Source organism: Dasypus novemcinctus, chromosome 17 (assembly GCF_030445035.2).
Source record: "Dasypus novemcinctus isolate mDasNov1 chromosome 17, mDasNov1.1.hap2, whole genome shotgun sequence".
Lineage (NCBI taxonomy): Eukaryota > Metazoa > Chordata > Mammalia > Cingulata > Dasypodidae > Dasypus > Dasypus novemcinctus.
Window position 1 is genome coordinate 86,580,132 of NC_080689.1, and position 13,444 is coordinate 86,593,575.

Consider the following 13,444-nt stretch of genomic DNA (forward strand, 5'->3'; position numbering starts at 1 on the left):
GTCATGTAGTATTTGTCCTTGAATGCCTATGTTGCTTCACTCAACATAAGGTTCTCAAGATTCATCCATTTTATCACGTGTGTTTTTAGTGTATTCATTCTTAAAGCTGAGTAGTATCTATTGAATGTATATACCATGTTTTATTTATCTATTCATCTGATGATGGGCATTTGGGTTGATTCCAACTTTTGGCAATAGTGAACAATGCTGCTATGAACAATGATGTGCATCTATCAGTTTGTGTCCTTGTTTTCAGTTCTATTGGGTGTATACTCAACAGTGGAATTGCTGGGTCATATGGCAAATCTATAGCTAGTTTTTTTGAGAAACTGCCAAACAGTCCTCCAGAATGGCTGGCTCCTTCTCCATTCCCACCAGCAGTGGATGAGTGTTCCCATTCCTCCACATCCTCTCCAGCAATTGACATCTTCTGTTTTTTTAATAGCTGCCAATCTAATGGGAGTAAGATGGTATCTCATTGTAGTTTTGATTTGCATTTCCCTAATAGTTAGAGATTTGGAGCATTTTTTTCATGTGTTTTTTAGCCATTTGTATTTCTTCTTTGGAGAAATGTCTGTTTAAATCTTTTCCCCATTTTCTAAATGGGTTGTTTGCCTTTTTATGTTCCAGATATAGTAGTTCTTTATATATGCAGGTTATAAGTCTCCTATCAGATATATGGTTACCAAATATTTTCTCCCATTGTGTAGGCTCTCTTTTCACTTTCTTGACAAACTCCTTTGAGGTGAGGAAGGCTTTAATTTTGAGGAAGTTGCATTTATCTACTTGTTCTTTTGCTGCTCCTGCTTTACATGTGAAGTTCATGAAGACATTTCCTATTACAAGGTCCTGTAGATTCTTCCCTACACTGCTTTCCAAAGTCTTTATGGTCTTGGCTCTTATATTTAGGTCTTTGATCCAAATAGCATTGATTTTTGTATAAGGTGTCAGTTGGTAATCCTCTTTCATTCTTTTACATATGGATATCCAATTCTCCAGGCACCATTTGTTGACTAGGCCATTCTCTCCTAGTTGAGAAGGTTTGGTGGCTTTATTGAATATTATATGGCTATATATATGAGGATCTATATCAGAACTCTCAATTCAGTTCCATTGGTCTGTGTGTCTCTCCTTGTGCCAATACCTCTGCCTATTGTTGGCTTTTTTTGCATCTGGCCTCATCCACCAAGTCTGTGTCACCACCTGTTTCATCTTCTCCATGGTTGGTCTATACTATATCAACAAGACCTCCTCCACTCTGTACCAGGTAACTGCTCCAGTCCTTATAACAGCCAAGGTCAAGGGCAAGAGCAAGAAGAAAAATTGACCCTGAATGTTCAATAAAGTTAATTCTTTGTATTGTGTAGCTTTGTAGTATGTTTTGAAGTCAGGTAGTGTGATTCCTTCAATTTCATTTTTCTTTTTCAATATGTCTTTGGCTATTTGGGGCCTCTTTCCTTTCCAAGTAAATTTCATACCTAATTTTTCTAGTTCATTAAAGAATGCTCTGTTGATATTTATTGGGATTGCATTGAACGTACAGATCAGTTTTGGTAGGATAGATATCATAATAATATTTAGTCTTCCTATCCATGAACAGGGAATATTCTTCCACTTATTTAGGTCTTCTTTGATTTCCTTCAACAGTCTCTTGTAGTTCTCTGTGTATAAGTCTTTTACCTCTTTAGTTAATTTTATTCCTAGGTATTTCATTTTTTAGTTTACTATTGTAAATGGTATTTGTTTCTTGATTTCCCCTGAGATTACTCATCATTGGTGTAGAGAAATGCTACTGATTTTTGCACATTGATCTTATAACCTGCGACCTTACTAAACTTATTTATGAGTTCTAGAAACTCTTTTGTAGACCGATCATGGTTTTCTATGTATAGGATCATGTCATCTGCAAATAATGAAATTTTGACTTCTTCCTTTCCAATTTGAATGCCTTTTATATATGGTTCTTGCCTCAGTGCTCGAGTGAGTACTTCTAAGACAATGTTAAATAGAAGAGGTGAGAGTGGGCATCCTTGTCTTGTTCCTGACCTTAGAGGGAAAGATTTTAGGATTTCACCTTTGAAAAAATTTTGGCTGTGGGTTTTTCATATATACTCTTTATCATGTTCAGAAAGTTTCCTTCTATTCCAATTGTTCGCAGTGTTTTTATCAAGAAAGGGTGCCATATTTTGTCAAATGCTTTTCCTGCATCTATAGATAAAATCATGTAGTTTTTTTCCTTCAATCTGTTTATATGGTGTATTACATTCATTGATTTTCTTATGTTGAACCATCCTTGCATACCTGAAATGAATTCCATTTGGTCTTGGTGTAGCATTCATTTAATGTGTTGTTGAATAGCAAGTATTTTGTTGAGGATTACTGTGTCTGTGTTCATTAGAGAAATTGGTCTGTATTTTCCTTTCTTGTGGTGTCTTTGTTTGGCTTTGGTACTAGGGTAATATTGGCATCATAGAATGAGTTAGGTAATGTTCCTTCTGTTTCAATTTTTTGGAAGAGTTTCAGCAAGATTGATGTTAGAACAATGCAAGGTGTTGGTGGAGATCTGATGTATGAGATCACTGTAAGATGATACACATGCTTGTTTTTTAAGCTCATAACTTTTCCTGTACACTTATTGTTTATGTATATTCATGTATGAGTGATAAATTTCAATAAAATTTTATTAAAAAAAAAAAAGATTGATGTTAGTTCTTTCCGGAATGTTTTGTAGAACTCACCTGTGAAGCCGTCTTGCCCTGGACCCTTCTTAGTTAGGACGTTTTTACTGACTAATTCTATCTCTTTACTTGTGATTGGTTTGTTGAGATTATCAATTTCTTCTTTCATCTATATAGGCTGCTTATGTGTTTCTACGAATTTGTCCATTTCCTCTGAATTTTCATTTTTGTGGGAATATAGTTTTTCAAAGTATCCTCTTATAATAGTCTTTATTTCTGTGGGGTCAGGGGTGATATCTCCTTTCTCATTTCTTATTTTGTGTATTTGTATCTTCTTTCCTTTTTTTCTTTGTTAGTCTACTAAGAGTTTGTCAATTTTATTGATCTTCTCAAAAAACCAGCTCTTGGTTTTGTTTATCTTTTCAAGTGCTTTCTTATTTACTATTTCATTTAGTTCTGCTCTTATCTTCGTTATTTCTTTCATTCTTCTTCCTGCGGGGTTACTTTGTTGTTTTTTCTTTTACTAATTCCTCCAAATGTGTCATTAGTCTTCAATTTTAGCTATCTTCTTTTTTGATGTATAAATTTATGGCTATAAATTTCCCTCTCCGTACTGCTTTTGCTGTGTCCCATAAGTTTTGGTATGTTGTGTTATCATTTTCATTAGTTTCAAGGTAGTTATTAATTTCATTTGAGATTTCCTCTTTGACCTACTGTTTTTCGAAGAGTGTGCTGTTTAATTTCCATATTTTGTTGTGAAATCTGGGCCTCTGGCCCTTGCAGATTTCCAGCTTCACTCCACTGTGGTCAGAGATATTATTTTGTATGATTTTGATCTTTCTGAATTCATTGAGCCTTTCTTTGTGGCCAAGCATATTGTCTACCTTGGAGAATGATCCATGTGCACTTGAGAAAAATGTATATCCTGCTGTATTTGGTTATAATGATCTGTATATGTCTATTAGGTCCAGCTCCTCTAATATACTGTTCAAAGTTTTTGTTTCTTTATTGATTCTCTTTTGAGATGTTCTGTCCAAAGTTGATAGTGGTATATTAAAGTCTCCCACAATAATTGTAGAGGCATCTCTTCTTTCACTTAGTTTCTCCAGTGTTTGCTTCACATATGTGGATGTGCCCTTGTTAAGAGCATAAATATTTATGATTGTTCATTCTTCTTGAAAGATTATCCCTTTCACTAATATGTAGTATCCTTTTTGTCTCTCAAAATCATTTTGCATTTAAAGTCTATTTTGTCTGATATTAATATAGCTACTCCTGCCTTTTTTGGTTATTGTTTGCGTATAGGATTATTTTCCAGCCATTCGCTTGCAACCTCCTTGAATTCCTGGGTCTAAGATGTGTTTCTTGTAGACAGCAAATAGATGGGTCATATTTCCTTATCCAATCTTCCAGTCTGAATCTTTTGACAGGTGAGTTTAATTCATTGATATTCAGTGTTATTAGTTTCAAGGAATTTTTTATGTTAGCCATATTTTGATTGGACTTGTGTTTGTCATATTTTGTTTTTTTCCTTCACTTTTTGTCTTTTTGGTTGCTTTACACTCTCCTCCATCTCTGCCTCTCCTGTTTCTTTCATCCTGCAGGACTCCCTCTAATATTTCTTGAAGGGCAGGGTTCTTGTTGACATACTCTTTTATTTTCTGTTTATCTGTGAATATTTTGAACTTTCCATCATTTTTGAATGCTAGCTTAGCTGGGTAGAGTATTCTTGGTTGGAAATTTTTTTCTTTTAGTACCTTGACTATGTCATACCACTGCCTTCTTGCCTCCATGGTTTCAGATGAGAAATCAGCACTTAATCTCATGGAGCCTCCCTTGTATGTGATTTTTCTTTTTTCTCTTGTTGCTTTTAGACTTTTCTCTTTGTCTTGAGCATTGTATAATTTGAGAAGTATATTTCTTGGGGTAGGCCTTTAGGGATTTATGGTGTTTGAGGTGGGTTGTGCTTCCTTGACATTTACATCAATCTCCCTCAGCAGATTTGGGAATTTTTCAGTCATTATTTCCTCCAACACCCCTTCTGTCCCCTTTCCCTTCTCTTCTCCTTCTGGGATGCCTATAATACATAGGTTTGTGCATTTTTCATGGTCATTCAGGTCCCTAAGTCCCAGTTGGATTTTTTTTTTTACTTTTTATCTATCAGTTTTACTATCTGTTTGATTTCAGATGTACTGTCTTCCACATCACTTATTCTCTCCTCTGCCTCTTCTATTCTTCTGCTATTTGCTGAGAGTGTATTTTTGATTTCTTGAACTGTGGTGTTCATCACTATCATATCTGTTATCTTTTTGTGTATTTCTGCAATTTCCTCTCCAAGTGATTTCTTCATATTGTATGTCTCTTCCTTTACTTCTTTAAGTTGGTCTCTTATGTATGTTTTGAGATCTTTAATTACTTGTCTGATGTTCTGCTCCTCCTCCTGGTTTTTAGTTTGTTCATTGGATTCGACCATGTTTTCCTGATTATTTGTTTGGTTTGTAGGTTTTTGTTGCTGTCTGGTCATCATTTTATCTTGGTGGGTTTAATCAGTTCCTTAGCTTCTTTGCCTAGTCTTGGAGATTGATTAGTTGTTGTCTGTGCATAAGTGTTATGTCTTTCTTAGTCATTTTGTTCTTCTTACTCTATTTTCCTGTTGCTGGCTAAGTTCACTTTGAAGGAAAACATTAGGGACAGGGAGAGCAAAATGAGTAAGTTAAGAAAATACATAAAGTTCTATTGGTAATAAATGTTAACAGAGCAACAATGTGAGATCTAGCAGAATGGATATTAGACCCATACAAGTTGTGTAGAGTTATAGCAGTAAGTAGAGTACCTATAGTGAGACAGTCAACTGAATATGGGGAGGAATATAGTATGAATTAAAAGGCCAGTGTTTTCATGAGAGAGGGAAAGAGAAAAGAAAGACAATAATATCAAGAGTAGATAAAAGAGAGAAAACAGAACAAAGATATTAGAACTTAAAAGTCAGACAATTTGGGGGCCAGAGAAAGGGAGGTGGAATGGAAGAGAAACCATAAATGATGGAGGATAGAAAGTTGTAAGGGAATGGGGATAGTGTAGGTGGCCAAAATCAATACACAGAGAAAAGAGGAAATGGAGGATGAGGAAACACAGCAAATATGAAGCACTCCCTGCAGCACCTATTGTATAAAGAAAATAAAATAAAAAAGAAGAAAAAGAGAGAAAAGAAAAAAAGGGAAGAGAAAAAAGGGGGGCAAAGAAAAGCAGAGAAACAAGCAAGAAAAAGAAAAAGAAAAAAATTAAATAAATGAGAAAGAACCTTGGGGGATAAAACAGGAGAAAAGACCTAGAAACAATGTAATATTAGCAACCATGACAAAAACAAAAAACAAACAAAAAAAGAACCAACATTTCAAGCTAGGAATCCTCATTGCATTTAAACAGTACGCTTAGGGATCTGACCATCCCCCTTTCTCCCTTCCTCACTTCTCTCTCTCCCAGGGCAGCAGGAAAGCTGCCTCACAGGTCCAGTAGGAGATTCAAGTAGGTAGGTCCTTGTTGAACCAACTCAACACAGAAGACTATGGCTCTTTATTTCCAGCGTGAGAGCACCTACACCTCACCAGAAACCCCAAATATGCTCTTGGAAGCTTGGCTAGCACGTCTTACATTCCCTCCCCCTTAGGCATGCTCGGGAGTTCTAATTGATTTTCTGACTCCACCTTCTCCCAGACCAAGTTTCCTATCTCAGGACATTTAGGTAAATTAGGCTTTCTCAGCAGAATCATCTCTCCTTTCTTCCCAGACTCTCCCCAAGTCAGCTGGTACACTCCTCCAAGTTCAAGGAGAGAGAGAGAAAAAAATACAACACAAAATGCAGAGGGCTAGGGCAATGAAGGACCTCAGATGGACCTCAGGGTGCAGTGGATTCAGGTGTGGGAAGTCCGTGATATTGGAGACTCAAGGTGTGTGTTTCTGGAGCATGGGCCACCAGGGTTTAGGGGACACAGACCTGGGAACCACGTATCTGGTTAACATGGGACCTGGGAACACCACAGCACAATAAAGACTTCAGGGATAGCTACAGCTGGGATGCCAGCCCTAGGTGGAAGGGTCCTACCCACAACTTCTGACCTCCATGTCAGAAACCCAAAATTCCACCACTAACAAGAATCTCCTCAGTTACTGTCTCACCAAATTGACATCCAGACACCTCCCACCCTGCATGCCCCTGAAACAGCCCGCTCAGGGCTTGGGAACACCCCAGCACAACCTTAACTAGTTATTAAAGAGCATTGTCAATATATTACTACTGACCTAAGAATTTTCCCCCAACCCACCCTATTATTATTTTTATATTTGTATCATTTATATATGAAGACACAAAAACAATAAATGTATGATAAACGTTGTGAATTTACAAAGCAAACATGCATAACATCATACCAGAATCCCATACATCAAACTTCCACCAACACCTTGCATTGTTGTGAGATGTTTGTTGCACATGAAGAAAGAATATTGTCAAAATCTTACTACAAATTATAGTCATTATCTTACCTTTGGTGTATTTCCCCCCAAAACACCCTGTTATTATTTTTTAATATATTTTTTATGATAAAAGTTGTAATCCCATAAAACAATCATGTGCATGTGCAGAATGTCCAAGCAACACCCTTAGCAACACATTATACTGTGGCGGGATATTTGTTACAGGTAAGATAATGTCATCTGATTATTACCACTTCATAGTATACATTTGGCACACATTTTGCATCCTGCCCCATTATCAACAAAGAACATCTTTGGCATAGACACAAGAATAGTATATAATTGCCACTAACCACATTCCACAGTTCACTCCAGCTTTATTTTCCCCATGCTTCCCCACATTCCCACCACCCTGAAATAATGATGTACATTTGCCCCAGCTAACAAAGGACATTCTTGCATTTGTACCACCCAACACAGTTTCCATCCACCTCTTGGTTTGCCATGCTTTTCAGTTCCTAGAATATTCTCTAGCATTCTGTCGACTGGCTTTTACATCCCTAGACAGCCATTTTCAGCCACATCTTCTTTTATAAATTAACTGTTAATCACTATGTATTATGATCCATTGTATACATTTCCACACTTATACAGTAAAGCTAATTAAACACTTATACAACACTAAATATCAGTAGTCCGTACCTGGCCTCCTCTTATCTCCTTTGAGAATCTTCCACCTACCACCAGGTCTTGAAGATATTTTCCTACATTTTCTTCTAGAAGCTTTATGGTTCTTGCTTTTACTTTTAGATTTTTGATTCACTTTGAATTAATTTTTGGATAAGGTGTGAGAAATGGATCCTCTGTTCTTCTTTTGGCTATAGATATCCAGTTAGCCAAAACTGGTTCTTTCAGCATCATTTGTTGAATGGACTGTTCTGCCCAAGATGTGTAGATTTGACAGGCTAGTAAAAAAATCACTTGACCATACATGTGATGGTCTGTTTCTGAAGCATCAGTTGGATTCCATTTGTCTATGTGTCTTTCTTTATGCCAGTACCATGCTGTTTTACCACTATAGCTAGATAACATGCTTTAAAATCTGGAGATGAGAGTTTGCTTGTCCTTTTTAAATGTTTCTGGCTATTCAGGCCCCCTTACTCTTCCAAAAAATTTTGATAATTGCATTTTCAATTTTTAAAAAATGCTGGTAGAATTTTTATCAGGATTGCATTGAATCTAAACATAAATTAGAGTAGAGTTGACATCTTAAAGTTATTTCATCTTCCAAAGCATGAGAATGGAATGTTCCTCCAGTTATTTAGGCCATTTTTATTTCTTTTAACATTGAGTTGCAGTTTTCTGAATACTAGTGCTTTGTATAATTGGTTAAGTTTATTCCTGCCTATTTGAGTGTTATCTGTGATATTTTATTTTTACCGCTCTTAACATTTGGTACTTTTATTGATATAATATTCATTTATAGACTCTCTTCCAGGCCTCTCTCTCCTGTCTTTTCTTTTCAGGCTCTAGCACACCCTTTAGTGTTTCCTGAAAACCTGGTCTCTTCTTTAGAAATTCTCCCAAATTCTGTTTATCTCTGATATTCTAAACTCATGCTCATTTTTGAAATATAATCTTGCCAAATATAAGATGCTTGAATGGATATTTTTCTTTTGTAGCATCATAAATATATCATACCACTGTCTTCTTCTCTCCATGGTTTCTTGTGAGAAATCAGCCCTCTGTCTTATTGGGTATCCTAATTTTTTTTGCATTGCTTTTATCTTGTTCTCAGAATTCTCACTTTGTCTTTGGCATTTGAAATTTTGATCAGAGTATGTCTGAAGTTGTTTTATTTGGAGTATTTTGAATGGGAATACACTGGGCTTCTTAGACAGGGATATCTATGTCCTTCAATAGGGTTGGAAAATTTTCTACCATTATTTCTTCAATATCCTTCTGCCCCTTTCCCCTTCTCTTCTTATTCTGGGATACCCATGAGATGTATGTTTGCATGACTTTTCATGTCATTTGTTCCCTGAGGTCTTGTTAAATTTTTCCATTCTTTTCTTCATCTGTTCTTTTGTATGTTCACTTTCAGAGGCCATTTTTTAAATCCACCAATCCTATCTTCTGCCTCCTCAAATCTGCTATTTATGATTCCAATATTTTTTAATTTGACTTATTGCACCATTCATTCCCATAAGATCTTTTTTTTTTTATGTATGCCTTCAAATTTTATTTTGTGCTCATCCAATCTCTTCTTAATATCCTTAATCTCTTTCGCCACCTCATTGAATTTATTAAGAAGATTTGTTTGAACATATATGATAAGTTGTCTCAATTCCTTTATATAATATGGAGGCTTATCTTGTTCCTCTAATTGGACCATAGTTTCCTGTTTCTTGGTGGGGATTATAAGTTTTTGTTGGTGTCTTGGCATCTGGCTTACTACAGTATTTATTCTGGGTGTAGTTTTTCACTTTAGTTTAGGGCTTCCTGCCCTTTCTGCCTTGCTGGTTGTGTAGTAGGAGCCAAGGATGTAGTTGGTGTTATAAGATATGGAGGGTGAAGATGCCCTCATTTTACAAGGCACCAAGGAAGCTTCTTCCAACTTTCTCCTTTGCCAGGGGTAGGGACAAAGTCACAGCTTTGTGGAATAACACTACTTGTGCTGGCCTAGACTGTAGCTGCCAGAGAGACTGAGGAAGCTTCACACCCCTTTCTCTCTTGCCTTGGGTAGGGGTGGAGCTGCAGGTATGGGCAACAATCTATGCAGTTTGGGTCCAAAGATGACCACAGTTACCCTGGTAAACTTCCGATTATTCAGTGTTTGCCAGCCTAATGTACCTGAGGTTACCTGGATAGACTTGTGCAGGGCCCGCCAGCATCCTCCCTGCAAGAGGTGGGGCTGAAGCCTGGGCTAAGGCTGCAGGGTGATCTGGGTGAAATAACCTGGTTCCTACAGTCAATGTGATTTTTGTTCAGCCCTGTTACCCTTCACTCTGGGGGCAGGGTCAAAGTGGAGGGCAACAGCCCTCTTTCAGACTTTGACAGTTTCAAATTTTAGGTATTCTTAGGATTATACTTTAGCCAGCCAAATTTCCTAATCAGTAGCTGAAAGCAGTGGCCAAACATCTCCTCCCCTCTTTTTGGGAATGGAACTTGCAATTCCAGTCACAGAATTGCACTGGGTGACTTGCATTGCCAACATCAGGTGATCACATGCCTCTGAGACCTGGCCAGTAATTTCCTAGAGAAGCTGCCACAGGCCCCAGCTTCCTCCCTATAGAGGTGGGGCTGGGGCCTAGGCTAGACCTGCAATATGGCCTGGATGGACCAAAGCCGGTCCCCACCAGCACTGTGAATTTCAGTCCACCCTGCTTTCTCTCTGCCAGGCAGAGAGTTAAGATGCCAACTACTGGCCTCTTTCTCACTTGAACAATTTTGATCTTCAGCTGTTCTTAGGATTATATTTTTGTCCACTGAATTTAATCATGAATAGCTGAAGTTGGTGCCCAACTGTCTCTTCCTCCCCCATATTTTGGGAGTGGAGCTTTCAGTTCCAGCCACAGAAGAGTGGCCAAACTAAAATCAACATATGTCATTGGCTGAGCATCATCCCTTATAACCTAAGCATTCTTCAATAGTATAGTATATTAAGGCACACAAAATTACTATTTGATGGCAATAAGAATTGAAAATAGTTATCTAAATAAAAAAAGAAGGTAGAGTAGGAAATCAAATCATCTTTTGTGGCAATGAAAATAAAGGCATGGATGGCAAAGGGTCCAGTGAAGGAAATGTGTAAGGGAGTTAAATGCCCTCCCATAGGGGAAGTTTTGAATATGAAGGATCAAGGATTTAATTTTGGGAAGGACCAGAGTTGGAGGATGATGGGGGAGAAGGAAGAAGATGCAAGGGATAAGGAAAGAAGATGATAAAATTTTAAATATTAAGGATGTACAATGAATAGAGAATCAATGCATCAGGGTATAAAATATTAAAAAATCCCTAGCCTAGAGGGTCAATTCACCCTGTCATTTGATCTCACCAAGTGAAAGAAAGATTTCTATAGTACCCTTCCCTAAAGGACATGGTTTCTCAGACAGATGGAGGAAGCAAACATATTCAAGTCGATTTGAGGAGGAAGCAGCTGATGCTGCAAGACTCACTGCCCTACAGCTCTGGGGAGGAGGTTTGTGTTCGAGGTTGAAGCACTGTGGGAGGATAGCTGTTATACTGCTGACAGTAATAATCTCCTGAATCTTCAGGCTGGAATCTACTGATGGTGAGAGTGAAATCTGTCCCAGACCCACTGCCACTGAATCGATCAGGGACCCCAGATGGCCGGTTTGATGTATAATAGATGAGCAGTTTAGGAGCCTGTCCTGATTTCTGCTGGTACCAGGCTAAGTTGCTGCTAACACTCTGACTGGCTTGCACTTGAGGGTGACGGTCTCTCCTGCAGATGCAGCCACAGAGCCTGGAGACTGGGTCATCACGATGGCCCCACTGGTACCTGCAACCAGAAAAGAATATAGAGGATACATTAAATCATGAATGTATAAAATATGTATCTAAATAGGTATCTAAATGTAGGTTTTCTTATTTATCATATATATTCAGATCTGCTTTAGATGAAATGGTTTCCTCACTCTGCATGTTAAAAGCATTCTCCAAATTTATAAAGATAATACTCTTCTAAACCTCTCACCTGAGGCCCAGAGCACCAGCAGGATGAGCAGTTGGGAATGTGGCATCATCTTGCTCACCCGACTGATGTCCCCATCTCCAGGGAAACTGCATTAATAGAGCTCTGAGCAGACAACCAAGTCCCCGAGGAGCATATGCAAATCAATAGAGAGTATAAAGGCAAATGTTCCTGTGCAGTGAGTTGTAAAGATAAATAGTGGAAGGAGATAAAAATATCAAGACCACAGGAAATGTAACTACTCACCTGCTAAAGGCAATTAATCAACTTAGCACCACTATTTTCAACAATATTCAGCACAATTCAGAAAATGAAATATTTTATCAGCAATTGTACTCTTTCAAATCAACTGTGCCCATCTTGAAAACAAAAGGAATTTGTAAGAAAATACATACATTTGTAAGTGTAATATCGTAACTTAAATAAAAGTTATAAATATGGTGCCAAAACCTAGGTGGAATATACTCATATCATTGGATAGATTAAGATGTAGTGCACGTATGTACATCTATCTCAGTCTATTCTAAATTTTAAACAGATATTTGAATCTCTTCTTCAACATCCCAAGGGAACCTCACTTAACATATCCCAATCTAGTCCTCTGCATTGCCCTTAGTGCAGTATTACCCTCAGAAATGAGTCACCAAATACTTACAAGTCACCCTTAGGACTATCATTTTAGTCGACCACTTTCTAAAATCACTTATGTAGTGATTAGGAGACATGAAGTGTAACACCTCCACCTAGTGGTCATACGTAAAATGGCTTCAGTTCAAAAGGTCTGATAGAGCATTTCTTCATTTATTCCTACCCAAAACGAATGATACTTTTAGAATTATGCAAATAACACCATCATGAACACTTCTAGGCATAGGATCTTAAATTAGGTACAAGTATAACGATTCATTTTACTGAGAGGTTACAGAGTAAACAAGTAACATTTCTGCAGCCATTACTAACCTGCTTCTTTGAGATTTCCTCCTCTGAGCTAAGCTGTTACTCAGGAAAGGTAGGGCCATGTGAACCTGGTCCATTTCAGGATCAACCCTCTGCACGAACAGTTAGAGGTAAGAGAAAATTTAGGACACTTTAACAATTATATGAATAAAAAATTCTTCCACAACTATGAGTATATCTTTTCCTGCAGACTTTTTCCAAAATTCCTAAGAGGTTTTCCTTGATGGAGAATGACCTAAGGCATGTATTGTTCTAATTCTAATTAATAAGTTCATTTCCTGTACTTTGTCTCCTTATGAGCACTTTACCTTAGGAGGGGTCCCCTCCCAGCATTCAGGAATGGTGCTGCAGACGCCCACATCATCAGGGAAGGCATTCCTTATCAGTTATCTGCCCTGTTCTTAGTTCACCATGTATTTATATTTAGAAGATGTTAAAAATTAATTCAGGTTTGCTCTTTCCACCCTTTTATTTTTTCCTCCTCTTCCATGAAGTTGCATTTAATATACATTCTTAAATTTGCTTATTTTGCTTGAATTTCTACTACTTAATTGATAGGCTTTCCTGCATCAGTGCAATATCATTTCCTTCCCATTCTTACACATTCAAAAATTTAAAG

The 13,444-nt window shown here is 37.5% G+C and overlaps 1 pseudogene; it reads right to left on the minus strand.

The window, feature by feature from the left end:
- Window positions 1-11,333: 11,333 nt before the first annotated feature.
- LOC139436717 (immunoglobulin kappa variable 3-15-like) lies at window positions 11,334-11,939 on the minus strand (annotated as a pseudogene).
- Between the last annotated feature and the right edge of the window lie 1,505 nt (window positions 11,940-13,444).